Here is an 11,729-nt window from a genome sequence, read left to right as displayed (position 1 = left end):
ACCAGGTTCTTTACTGACCACCACAGCCAACCTTTCCTTCTGTCCTCATGGTTTTTACTGTGCTGAGTCAGTCTATTAATGTCATTTATGCATTCATCTAATTCACATTTTAACTTATGATACATCATATATATGATATGAACTCACTAAGTCCTTTTGAAAATATTTTGTTTATTTGTTTTAAAATTGATTCAGAGAGATTGTAGTTTGTTCTTTAAATGAACTGCACTTCTCTAATGTTCTGTCTTATATATGGTGCAAATGTTTTGAAATTTTCAAGATGATTTATTTATTTACCTGTCTATTCAAATTTGTTTTCAAATTCTTGTTTAGATATTCAAAGTTTGGCCCATCAATGTGTAGCATTGCCACATATGTTTTTTTTTTTTTTTGAACAGAATAGGAATGTCTTTTAATGATTAGAAAATATATGTATATTTCAGTAATGACTTTCCATGTGTTAACCCAAGTTTAAAAGGTCTAGTATGTATGTTATTTTTTTTGAGTTTATGTTTGAATGGTGGTGGACTTTTTACTACATTTGAACATTTGGACCACAAACATGGCTACCAGGGGACTTCCTGTCACACAGGTGTACCACTGATGACAAACATTTCAAAAGGGAAGCGAGTCTCTGGGAAAAGGTTGGAACAGGCCTGACTAGAGTGAGGATTCCGGAGTCAGCCACTCACAACGTCGACTGCTGCAGAAAACCTTTTAGTATGGATTACCGAGACATTGGAGAAGAGTATCATTCAATGGAAGAAGGTGGAATTTCAGCTGCTATTTGGTGAGACCTTCCCATTCTTCGTCAACAGACATCCGGTAAGCTCCATATTGGGATCCTGTGGACAGGACGGTGAAAATCCGCGTTCTCCTTAGACTGCTTCCATCACAAATGAGGAGGACGCCAAAGGGATGCAGTGATTGTGTATATAAGGACTAATGTATATAGACTTTGGCACATCTGGGTGAAGGACTGGGGAAGGAATTGTGGAGTTTGTGAAGAAATGGAAAAAAATGATAAAGGAAAAAAGGCATATAGTTAAGTTGTTTTGGATTTTTGGGGGGTTTGCATAAAAACAAAGAAAACAAACTATAACTCTCTATATTTTATCCATAAGACATACATTTATACCCTATTTTGTTTTTTGTTTTTTTTGTAATTCTTCGCTTTATTGTAGAGTGTTACAAATGTCTGATAGTCCTGAACTGTCAATTATGAATTGATCTTTTCATTCAGCTTTTACAATTGGGCATTTTCTAATTAGAATAACACTTTAAATTCATAAACATCAAAAATCACATTTTTTTTTAAAGTTGTATTAAAACTTGAAAAAAAGAGCAAAGGAAAGATATGTAACAAAAACTAACACAAGACTTATATTGGTATGCAAGAAATCTAAATCAAGGAGAGTAAGCGAATCTTGCATGTTTATTATACATTAATTTAAAAAAATATGGGAAGGACTTTTGTTGAAATATGATGTAAACAGATAGTCTGTATATCTGCCTTTAGATGGCAGTGTTGTCTAAATTTTAAAGAAGCAGGAAACCCGTCTTTATCTCCCATATGTGAATACTATTTTCAAAATAAAATAATACTCACAGTATAAAATTTGTCAAAAAAAGATTTCTCATGCTTAAAATATTTTCTAATGTCTTACTAAATGTAAAAAAAAAAAAAACACTTGCCAAAACAAAAATTCCAATGCATTGTTTACTTTTTTATATTTGGAATATTTTGTCCAGTGAATACAATACTAAGCTTTTAGTATTTAATTTTTCATGTTGATTCATGTGACACTTAACCATAATTAACATGGAAACACACGGTGTTGAGATGTTTCTTAGGGGGAAAATATCACTGAAGGACAATTATTTTTTTATTCTTATTTATTGCATTTGACTTAAATTGAAACAATTAGTAACCAATTTGAGTTCAGAAAAACATATTTTTTTAATTAAGTTGTAATATAAATACGTTTTCTTTCCTGCAGAGGGAAGTTTAGATTAAACATGATCACAACGGCTGCTTCCAAGAATAACCCCATAATTTGTCAGTTTTTAGAACAAAATTTCAAGCAGGGAGAGATCCATTCATCTATCTTCTCATTCCTGTGCAGGGTCATGGGGTTGCTGGAGCCTATCCCACCTGGGTGAAGGCGGGGTACACCTGTGACGCGTCATCTGTCAATCGTTCACAGACAAACACCCTCAAACCCAAAATGATCATTTAGAGTATTCAGCCTCGCTGCGTGGCGTCGGTGTACGTCACGGTGAAGCACAAATATGTGAATCTATTCCTTTAAATAACTGAAAGATGGTATTAAATACATTTCCTCGATGCTTTTCTGAGATGAAAAAAATTCAGAGCAGGATTTATTAAGAAAAAGCAAAAGCTTGTTCCTTAGCATGTGGAGAGCAGGAGGACAGAACCGGGCCTGGAACCATGCAGGAGGTGCAGCCTCTAAAGAGGAGCATTTCTGTTCAGCCAGTTTGTACAGATTTCTCCCTAATTCTGTGAGTCTGTGTTATTACTTCTTTATCCTTCTTATTTTCTTTTTTGCTAACCAACAACAATACTTATTTTAGATCAATAGTTTTTTTTTAACTGGACAAAGATAAAAAAGGTATTTCTTAAAACAATAAAACAGGTGATATGCTTTGAAAGATAACAAAAAACAAAAATATTCACTTTTTTGGGTTAAAACCTATTTACACGATAAAAGCACTTCATTACTATTTTTTGGACGTTTTACAAATGTTGTACCGACAGTTTCCATGTTTTGCTGCTCTTGGTTGCACCAATGAATTCCTTTCTCTCCTGAATCAATAATATCAGAGAAAAAAAAATCTCAAGGCCAAAATGAATGATTTGTGGATGAATGTGAACATTCAGAGGTAGGCTCATCTTTTCGTGTCCCAAAATGTTCAACAGCATGCATCAACACTAATGTTTTCTGGTTTCTTTTAGCATTTACATGTTAGAAAGCTACAATTTAAAAGTCAAATATAAACATTTTAGTTGCAGTTTTTTGTCTAAACAACAGATTATTTATGTTATAATTAAAGGCTGTAGAGTTTCTGCTCTGTGTTGTTCAGTTCTGCATTCTCTAAATCTAAAGATGAATAAGTAGCTAATATTGATGTATCTTGAGATTTTTTTTCTTTTTACAATTTATGAAATGTGTTTTACTTACTAAAAAAATATTCCTTAATGGGAGTCTTTTAAAACGTACAAACTTGAGTGACTGAAGCAAAAATATATATTTTTTTCTGAGATTATGTGTGGTTTAAACTTGTGCAGCTTGTGCTGAATGCGATTTGCACCTTCAAAATTGTGTACGTTGTGTACATTATTTTACACACAAATGCAAACAGCCGTGCATATAAACATGTTAATTTTGGTATTTTTCAGTGAGAAGTTCCCAAACGTTGATCTTTCGTTGAATTACTCTGTGCTATGGATGAGGAACATCCTAAAAAGAGAATAAAAGCGTTTACAAAAAAATATGATTCCATAAAATTACAATTAATGACTGACAAACCCTAACCGGCAGGATATTGTAGTTAGAAACCAAACAAAACATTTTAAACCACGGAATTTTTTTTAAAAGAAAAAAAAATCTGAGTGAGATCAAACAATTTTCACCAGTTTAAAATTAAGTCATTTTATCTCAATTTTTGACCCATCTGTATGGATGTACATTGCATTAAAACAAAAAAATAAATATACATATATATATATATATTTTGTTAAGCCTATTAAAAAAGGTTAATTTCCGTTTAACCTGTACTACTAAATCCTAATAACCCATCTTAATGGGAAAAAGGGAGATCTTAACTCTATTTTTTTTGTTTAGCCTATTAAAAAGAGGGATTTTGTTTCATCTGTACTTCTAAATCCTATTTAAAAGTTATTCTTTAACCCTACCAGACAAAAATAAAGAGAGTTGGAAGCTGTAACGTACAACATCTGTTACAAATATATTTTTAAACTGCTTTAAAACTTTATAGTAGCTTTATATCATGTGTAAAGCAAAGATTACAAAATAAAAAACAAAACAAAACAATGCATCAAATTAAAATCCTGTTTAACTGTGTTAATTGATAGTTATAAACAGACATCGATCCATTCTAGGGAACTACAAGCCATCGTTGAGAACATAACTGCACTTAACCACTGCTGTAAGATCCTCACACTTCATTGGATCATTCTTGAGAAGCAATTATGTTCCGACGCTTATTATTACCATGCATGCATGATACTGGGCCTCCATGATTTCAATAACAACCAATAACTTGTGCGCCGTCAACCTGCTTCAGTACTTGAGACGCGACAAACCTTGGGTCAAGCAGCACTGAGGCTTAAGAGCAAGGAATAAGAAAACCTGGAATGCAGTTTGTATTGTGAGCTGTAATTACAAGAACTCAAGGACACACTGTGCAACAAAAAGCACTATTACAACTAATTCACAATCAACAATTTCTTCCAGTTGCTGATGGTAAAAATAGGGTTGTGAAGGTCACGGGTTTGTCAGATCTCTATCAGTCTCCAACTGTTTAGTGCTAACTGAGCCGTTACTGCCGGATACTTTTCTTTTTCCTTTTTTTTTTTTTTTTTTATGCAAACGTCTTGTTGTCATGTGGTTGCCTGTTGGACTGGTGGATAAGAATGCAGCCCATGCAAGCATCTGCAAACAAATGTGTCTATCCTCTCTGATGTGCCCTTCAACAGCCCCCTACCTCCCATCCTGCAGACTCTTTTAATGAGATATAGGATATGCATGGTACACATCCAACTTAAAAGAATCAGTCACTGGTGGCAACAGTGCTGATCCATCAAGGATAGCACCTTTTACCCTGAAAATTCTGCCAACTCAGGAGGGCAATTAACACCTCGGCAGCCTGGGTCAGAAGATGTCTCCCCAGTGGCAAATGTGGTTAGCCACAGAGCCGCACACTCTTTGCTGATGCCCTTGTCTATGTACTGTTGTGTGATTTAATTAGTGTGTATGTGTGTAAGAGAGGAAATAGACCAGAGAGAGTTCTGTGACGAAAGAAACAGCGCCGTGCGTCTTTAGTCGGCAGCGGTTGTTTGTGCGCGGCGTGCTGGCAGGTAGTGAACGATGCAGAAGTAAGGTGCTCCACAGTGTAATTATGCACAACCTCAAGAGAGCTCACACATGGGTATAAGGGGTATGTTTGTTTTAGCTATTTCATATTTATTCCTTTTTCTGCACTTCTTTACATGAATGAAATATCAAATATACCTCAGAGGCTGCTGTTAGGTTTAAAAGAGCATTCATCTACATATTAGGATTGATGCTAGAGGGAAATGTGATCACGTCTCTGGACTCCAGACACACGTTTCTGATATTAATATGCGCTCAACAGGCTCACAGAGGAGGCTTAATGAATATTCATCAAGCTCAATGTGGATGTCTGCAACTGATATCACCGGCGATTAGAATGAAACATTCTTAATGTTCTTAATTGGTCAAAGTCCCATGACTGCGTTTGGTTTTCATCTCATCAACATTTGACGTGTCCAGTTCATACAGCATAACCGCAGAATACCAAATCTCTTGACCTTTGATCAAGGTAATTAACCCGCTCTATCAATTATCAAATGAAGCAGAACTTAAGAGATTCACAGACTCTGTTTTGACTGTTCTGACTCCTTCCTTTTTGAAGACCAAAATACAAAAGGAAGGAAAAGTTAAAGACCCACTCCAATGAAAATTGTGTTTTCACTTGTTTCTGTTACGTAAAGAAAATTAAGACTTAATCTGTGTTTTCAGAGAACTTCCTTATTCAAATCGTGGTGAATCAGGAGGAAAATGTCGTTTGAAAAATGCTCAAAACTGTACGGCTGGATAACTCTAACGCCATGTTCACACTGGTTGCGGAAGCGACACGGAATAAGGGTCAGTTCCATTCGGTGCCCTTGTTAACCTATGGTGTGGTTTACACTAGGCGCGGAGTGCCGCGGTCCTCCGGGCTCACACCATGCAGTGGACTGTTTTAGCGTCTTGTCTATTTTGTGCACCAGCCACAAGCGAACCGCATAAATTCTGGCAGGAAGTTACGTTAAGATACATGAGAAAATCCGGTTTATTTCAAAATATAACCAATTTTTCACAATAAAACACCGCAATTGACAAATGCGATCATGTTTTTGTATTTAAATAGACCTTAGAGATAAATAAAGACGTGGAGACCTACCAACTACTTGCTTCTTCTTAGAAAAAACATGGGGTAATAATTTCAAGTTTTTATTTACCCATTAAAAAAGTTCTAGCAACCCTCAACTATTGTGGTAAAATCTGCTTCTGGTGTGAGTTGCAGGAGAAAGCGGATACCGCGCATACTTTCGCGGCCAGCTTAAACCTATCGTATTATTACTTGACATTTATGCTGAACTGCCAATGTTAGCTTAGGGTTGTGAGGCGGGAGAGAGTGTAAACAAAGGGATGATGGGAAATGAGTGCAGACTTACTCCCCACCAATAGTACCACCCACAACTAAGAGGTGAATTCCTGAGGTGTGTTTGAGATCATGCAGGCAGACGCAGCGCTGCGCAGATCACCTGGATTGCGGTGCATGTTGGGTAGTTTTTGCTCTGACGTCACATGTCAATCATCATGAAAAATATAGCGAAAAAGGGGCAAATGCAGCTGGAAATCTGGCATTGTGATTAATGCTGGTAGGACTTCAAAACAATGGATTGTGGGAAACGGTGTCCTCACAGTTCTTGTTGTTTAAAGTGATTCCTAAAATGAAGGAAATAAAGGAAATCTGTATATTTATTACTATTTCTAGAAAGTAGTGATTCACTTATGTGAAAATAAACAATATTTCAATCATCTGTGGTTATGTATGTTATTGTTGCCTTTAAAAGTTAACTTTAATTTATTTATTTTTTTTTTCCTCTGGGACAGTACACATTAAGTTAACCCAGCTGTTATTTTTCATCTGTTGTCCACGAACAGATGCTAAAAATAAATATAAAATACATAATAGTAAAGATCAAGTTAGAGAGGAGAGGCATATTAAAATTCAACCGAATGTTAAGGACAACTCCAACTTCCTGTTCTCGTTCAGTCTTGCTGCAGCTCAGCTTTCGCCTTCATCTCAGTTCACCTGCAGCCGCCTGGTCTCACTGACAATCGAGGCGAGACGCAAGTCCTCTTAAACCTAATAACTGCTATGCAGAAACTATGTCCTTTAAAATTAATTTTTTTTTTTTTGTTACAAACAGCACAATCATATGTGATTTAGAACTTTTTACAAAAGATTACAAGATGATTGGAGTGGGACTTTAACAAAAACTACATCGTACAGTTAAAAAATGTGAATTTTCATTTGTTTTTCTCCTAAATTTATATTCTGTGAGCTTTAGAATAAAAAAAAAAGATCATTTTTGGAGGTTTGAAAGATAAATCTTATCACATAAGAATGAATTACTTTTACTTTATTGCCCAATTTTAGTTGATTCCTCCAAAAAGGCTAAAATAACCACCAGTTTCCTGCAGTGTAGGGAGTTCACCCAGCAACTACTGGAGCTTCCATCCATCTGGACCCTTTTGGAGACCGGAGCAAAAAAGTTCTGCTGGAAGATCTACTTAAAAAAAAAAAAAAGTATGTAATATCCACTAAAGCTCTCCAACAGACATCAAGCGGACTGACATTGCAATGTACAGTGCAAAGATAGCATTACCGAGAGTTGGACTCCAAACTACCAATAATTGTAATGCTGGAGATCCTGCAGTGGGAGGGCGTAATCTAAAAATAATGAAAAGTGACAGTATAAGAACACTTGCTGCTGTGTTTACCATAAAACGAAGAGTCAGGGGCTTTGCAATACCTGGAACTGTGGAGGTTTGACCGTTCTCAGATGCCTCTTAGAATTTGATTTAACTGCAGCCCGTTTGAGTCCGAGCTACAAATCTTTGCTAAAACATTAAAACGTTGATAGCAAAGCCTCCAGTTGCTTAAAGAGTCTTGTAGGTATCCAAATCTTTCATCTATCAAGCATAAAAAATGTTAGTAATTTTGTGATTATTCATTTTTATGCAAGTTTTATACGGACATTTACAAGTTACATTTACATAAAATAGTAAAAATGTCTCTTATTTGAACATGTTTAACTCTCAAATTCATAAAAAACAAGTATTTAAAAAGATTTATTTAACATATTTAAGTGTTTTACATTTTAAATTTAAACGTTTTTTTTTTATTCGAATTTTCAAATTTTACATTTCCATTTTTTTAAATCTGAAAATGACTACAATACCCGTGTAGATGGGTATTTAAAGTTACATTTTGAAATGTAAATATATATGACTTTTTTTACTTTCTATTTAACTTGTAAGTATTTTACTTATAACAGTTTTTTAAACCTCTTTACCTTCAACTCCCATTGGTATACTATGGTTTGAATTCATACCATTTTTTTCTTCCCTTTAGTTTGCTTAAGACTAGAAATCACAGTAGCCAAAAAAAAAATGTTATATATATGTATATAAACTATATATGTATGTATACTCCAGAAATCATGTTAAATAAATATATACTATAAAATAAACTAATGAGCTCCAGAAATTATTTACACTTACAGATTTTATTTTCATCTGTGAATGCTTCAGCTTTTCCAGACAATTGAAGCTGCCCCTCTACCCCAGCAACATCACAGCCCCGGCGCAGCACCAGCCGCCATCTGTGCATTTGTGAATTCACTGTGGATACAGTGTGTCAGCTAAATGTGTCCATAATTTGGAGGAGGAAGTGTTCTGTCAGCTCAGAGCAGGTATCTGTCAGCAGGCTGTATCCTTTAGAGTTGTAGGAGGAGGAAGCAGCCTTGACCAGGCCCCACTCTGCCCTGCACCACTGTGCAGCTGCCCTGAAGCAGTGGGCTGTAAATCCACACCACACACACACACACACACCAAAATACAACAGGATTACGTAAAAGTGTTAACCTGCACTAAAAAAAAAGAAAAAAGTTATACGATTATATATTTAAGTTACAAAATAAAACAATCAGAAATTCTACTCAAATCGTTTTTGCAGATTGCTCAAACAATCACTTGTTTTTTAATAGTTCTACCTGATTAAATTCAGTCATATGAAGGTTCATATGTGGCCAGCAGCTTCACATCTTTCTCTAGTATCCCGCCTTTTAAGTTTTCCAGCTGCTCGCAGTTACAGGTGCCACCGAACTTTTCATCAGAGGAAGTAGCTACAACCATCTGGATCTCCTGCTGTCAGGTTCCATCTATCGATTCCTTGACTCCCACTTCACTTACTCTGACTCAAAAACATACATATCAGAGCAAACTAGCCACAAAGAAAACCAAAAAAACAATCAAGCTATAAATGTGGAAAACATTTAATATCCAATCTATGTTAATAGATTAGATAGATTTTGTCTGGATAGAAAAAAGTTGAAATCCTCGGAGTAACTATTCAAGAGGAAAAAAACATTTTTCTAAAAGACATTAGATTATAAATTATATTATAAAAATACAATTTAAGCACGTGTATAAAATATTCCAGCAATTTTAACAAAAATGAAAAAGTCCCACATGTTCAGATATCCATACAAATGAAAAGAGATCAAGGAGAAATTTGGTTTAACATGCAGGTCATGAAATGCTGTGAAAGGAGTAGTTCAACCACACAAACTGTAATGTTTGGAACAAATGTGAAAGACTTCTTTCAAATTCCTTAGACGATTCCGGAACACAAAGGACTTGAACACGGATGCGGCATGCGGCACACTGTAATGTATTTCTTTGCATCCAAGGTTTGTGCCATTTGGTGGTCTTGAAATGTTTACAATTTTTTCCCATCCAGGTCACTTTTCAATCTGGCTCTTCCTTTTATCACAATATTTTTCTTTAAACCAGGACATACAATAGCCACATTGTGTAAGAGTTTCACAATTAATGAGATCGTCTTAGCTGAGCCTTTAAAAACTTACTAATAAAAGCACAAACTGATATATTTTCCAAAAACATACTATATTTAGAATCTATTTCATTTAGCAAAAAAATGCAGATTTCACTATTAAAGTATTAAAGATGGACTTGTGATTTCAAAAATACTTTATTTTCATTGATTTGATATAATCATAATATATGTCTTTACATTTTTGCAAAAACTGGAAAGTAAATTGTGATTTATCCACATTATTCAAATTTTCTGAAATTCTGTCATTGTGGGTTTTATGAGCTGAAACCCAAAGTTATGTAAAAACAAACAAATAAATCCTTGAAATCAATTGAAGTCCCACTCCAATCATCTTTTGATCTATTGTAAAAGCGTCCCCTGAGTTTTTTAAAATTATAATTATGCCATTTTTAGACAAAATCCTAAACGTGTATTGTTTTCGATAGGACATAGTTTCTGCAACGCTGCAGGAACTCATCAGGAATTCACCTCTGAGTTGTGGGCGGTAAGGGTGGGTGATGCTACTAAACTGGGTATCAATCCAATACCAAGTAATTACAGGGGCAGTATCGCTGATATTGATACCAGTACTGATACTTTTGTCTTGAAATGTTGTATCATAGAATAATTACAAATATATATATATATACATAAAAATATATTGCTTATATATTGCTAATAAAGTGTATGTTGGAAAGCAGGAAATTTTTGCCAAACAAAAATGTTTGTTAGCTAATTACAACAATCTGAACAGACATCAAATATAGAACATGTGTACTAATAATGGCATAAGACAATCATAATAAGAAGAAAATGGTACCTTGGACAATTAAAAAAAAAAAAAGCAAAAAATATAAGCATAACAGCACCACAAACCTTTTTTTTAATAAAGGCAGTAGTAAAATATCAAATTCACTTGTGAAAAAAAAAAACAAAAGTAACATTGTAATAAATTTGAAAATATAAACAACCCAACAACAAAAAAACATGCAATTGCGTGCATATATGTGGTTCTTCGATAACTCTCTCAGCTCTCCAATGGTGCAGGGAGGACATAGGTTAGATGTGGTGCACTGTTTACTCAATTTGCCACATCGGGAAGTGTGGTTATTTGCTTAAATTGGCTGTTTTTAATCTGGCAACACTGTAAAAAAAATTGACCTAGCGCTTGCATGAACTCTGTAAGGAAATGTGACCTCTTTGCTGTAATTATCAAAGAAAACTGTGACAAAAGTATCAATCTCATCACGCGCTACATCACCTTGATATCAATACTATCAATACTCAGATGGATACTCCCACCCCTAGTGACTTTTGCCATGGAGTGAGCCTGCCTTCATTTCCTATCAACCCTTAGTTTCTCCCTAGATTACAACCCCTCACAACCCCATCCTAATATTACCCGTGCAACAAAAATGGCGAGCAATGAGGAAAATGAAGATGCACGTAGATCCAGTTGTCTACAGGTGGATGCATCAGAACTGAGTGGAGCCTGCCGACTGTAGCCTCTACATCACGACTACAAGCTTTTTCAGATGGCATTTTTTTCGTCAGCGCCTGATTCACAACAATTTGAATACATAAAGATTCATAAAAGGCAGTTTTAATTTGATTTTCCTTTACATGTCCTCCATCATGAGACAAATGCTACAGTTAAAAATTAAAATGGGGATGTGTCTTTAAACTACTTTTCTTTGAAAATTTATGGAAATTAATAGATTTTTCTATGATATTCAAATTTCTTAGAAATGTTCTATATGTACAGAATA

At 34.9% G+C, this 11,729-nt stretch overlaps 1 long non-coding RNA gene across 1 annotated transcript in view; it reads left to right on the top strand.

Annotated features, from left to right (window-relative positions):
* The first annotated feature begins 351 nt into the window (after nucleotides 1–351).
* Nucleotides 352–11,729, top strand: part of LOC112150869 — a 55,272-nt gene continuing 43,894 nt past the window's right edge. The window contains exon 1 of the long non-coding RNA XR_002920026.2: nucleotides 352–825. This is a non-coding gene — a long non-coding RNA (uncharacterized LOC112150869). The remainder of the gene's footprint in view (nucleotides 826–11,729) is intronic.

Source organism: Oryzias melastigma, linkage group LG4 (genome assembly GCF_002922805.2).
Source record: "Oryzias melastigma strain HK-1 linkage group LG4, ASM292280v2, whole genome shotgun sequence".
In the NCBI taxonomy this organism is placed as follows: Eukaryota; Metazoa; Chordata; class Actinopteri; order Beloniformes; family Adrianichthyidae; genus Oryzias; species Oryzias melastigma.
Note: the sequence above shows the minus strand (reverse complement) of the source record. Positions and strands in the feature narration are given on the sequence as shown.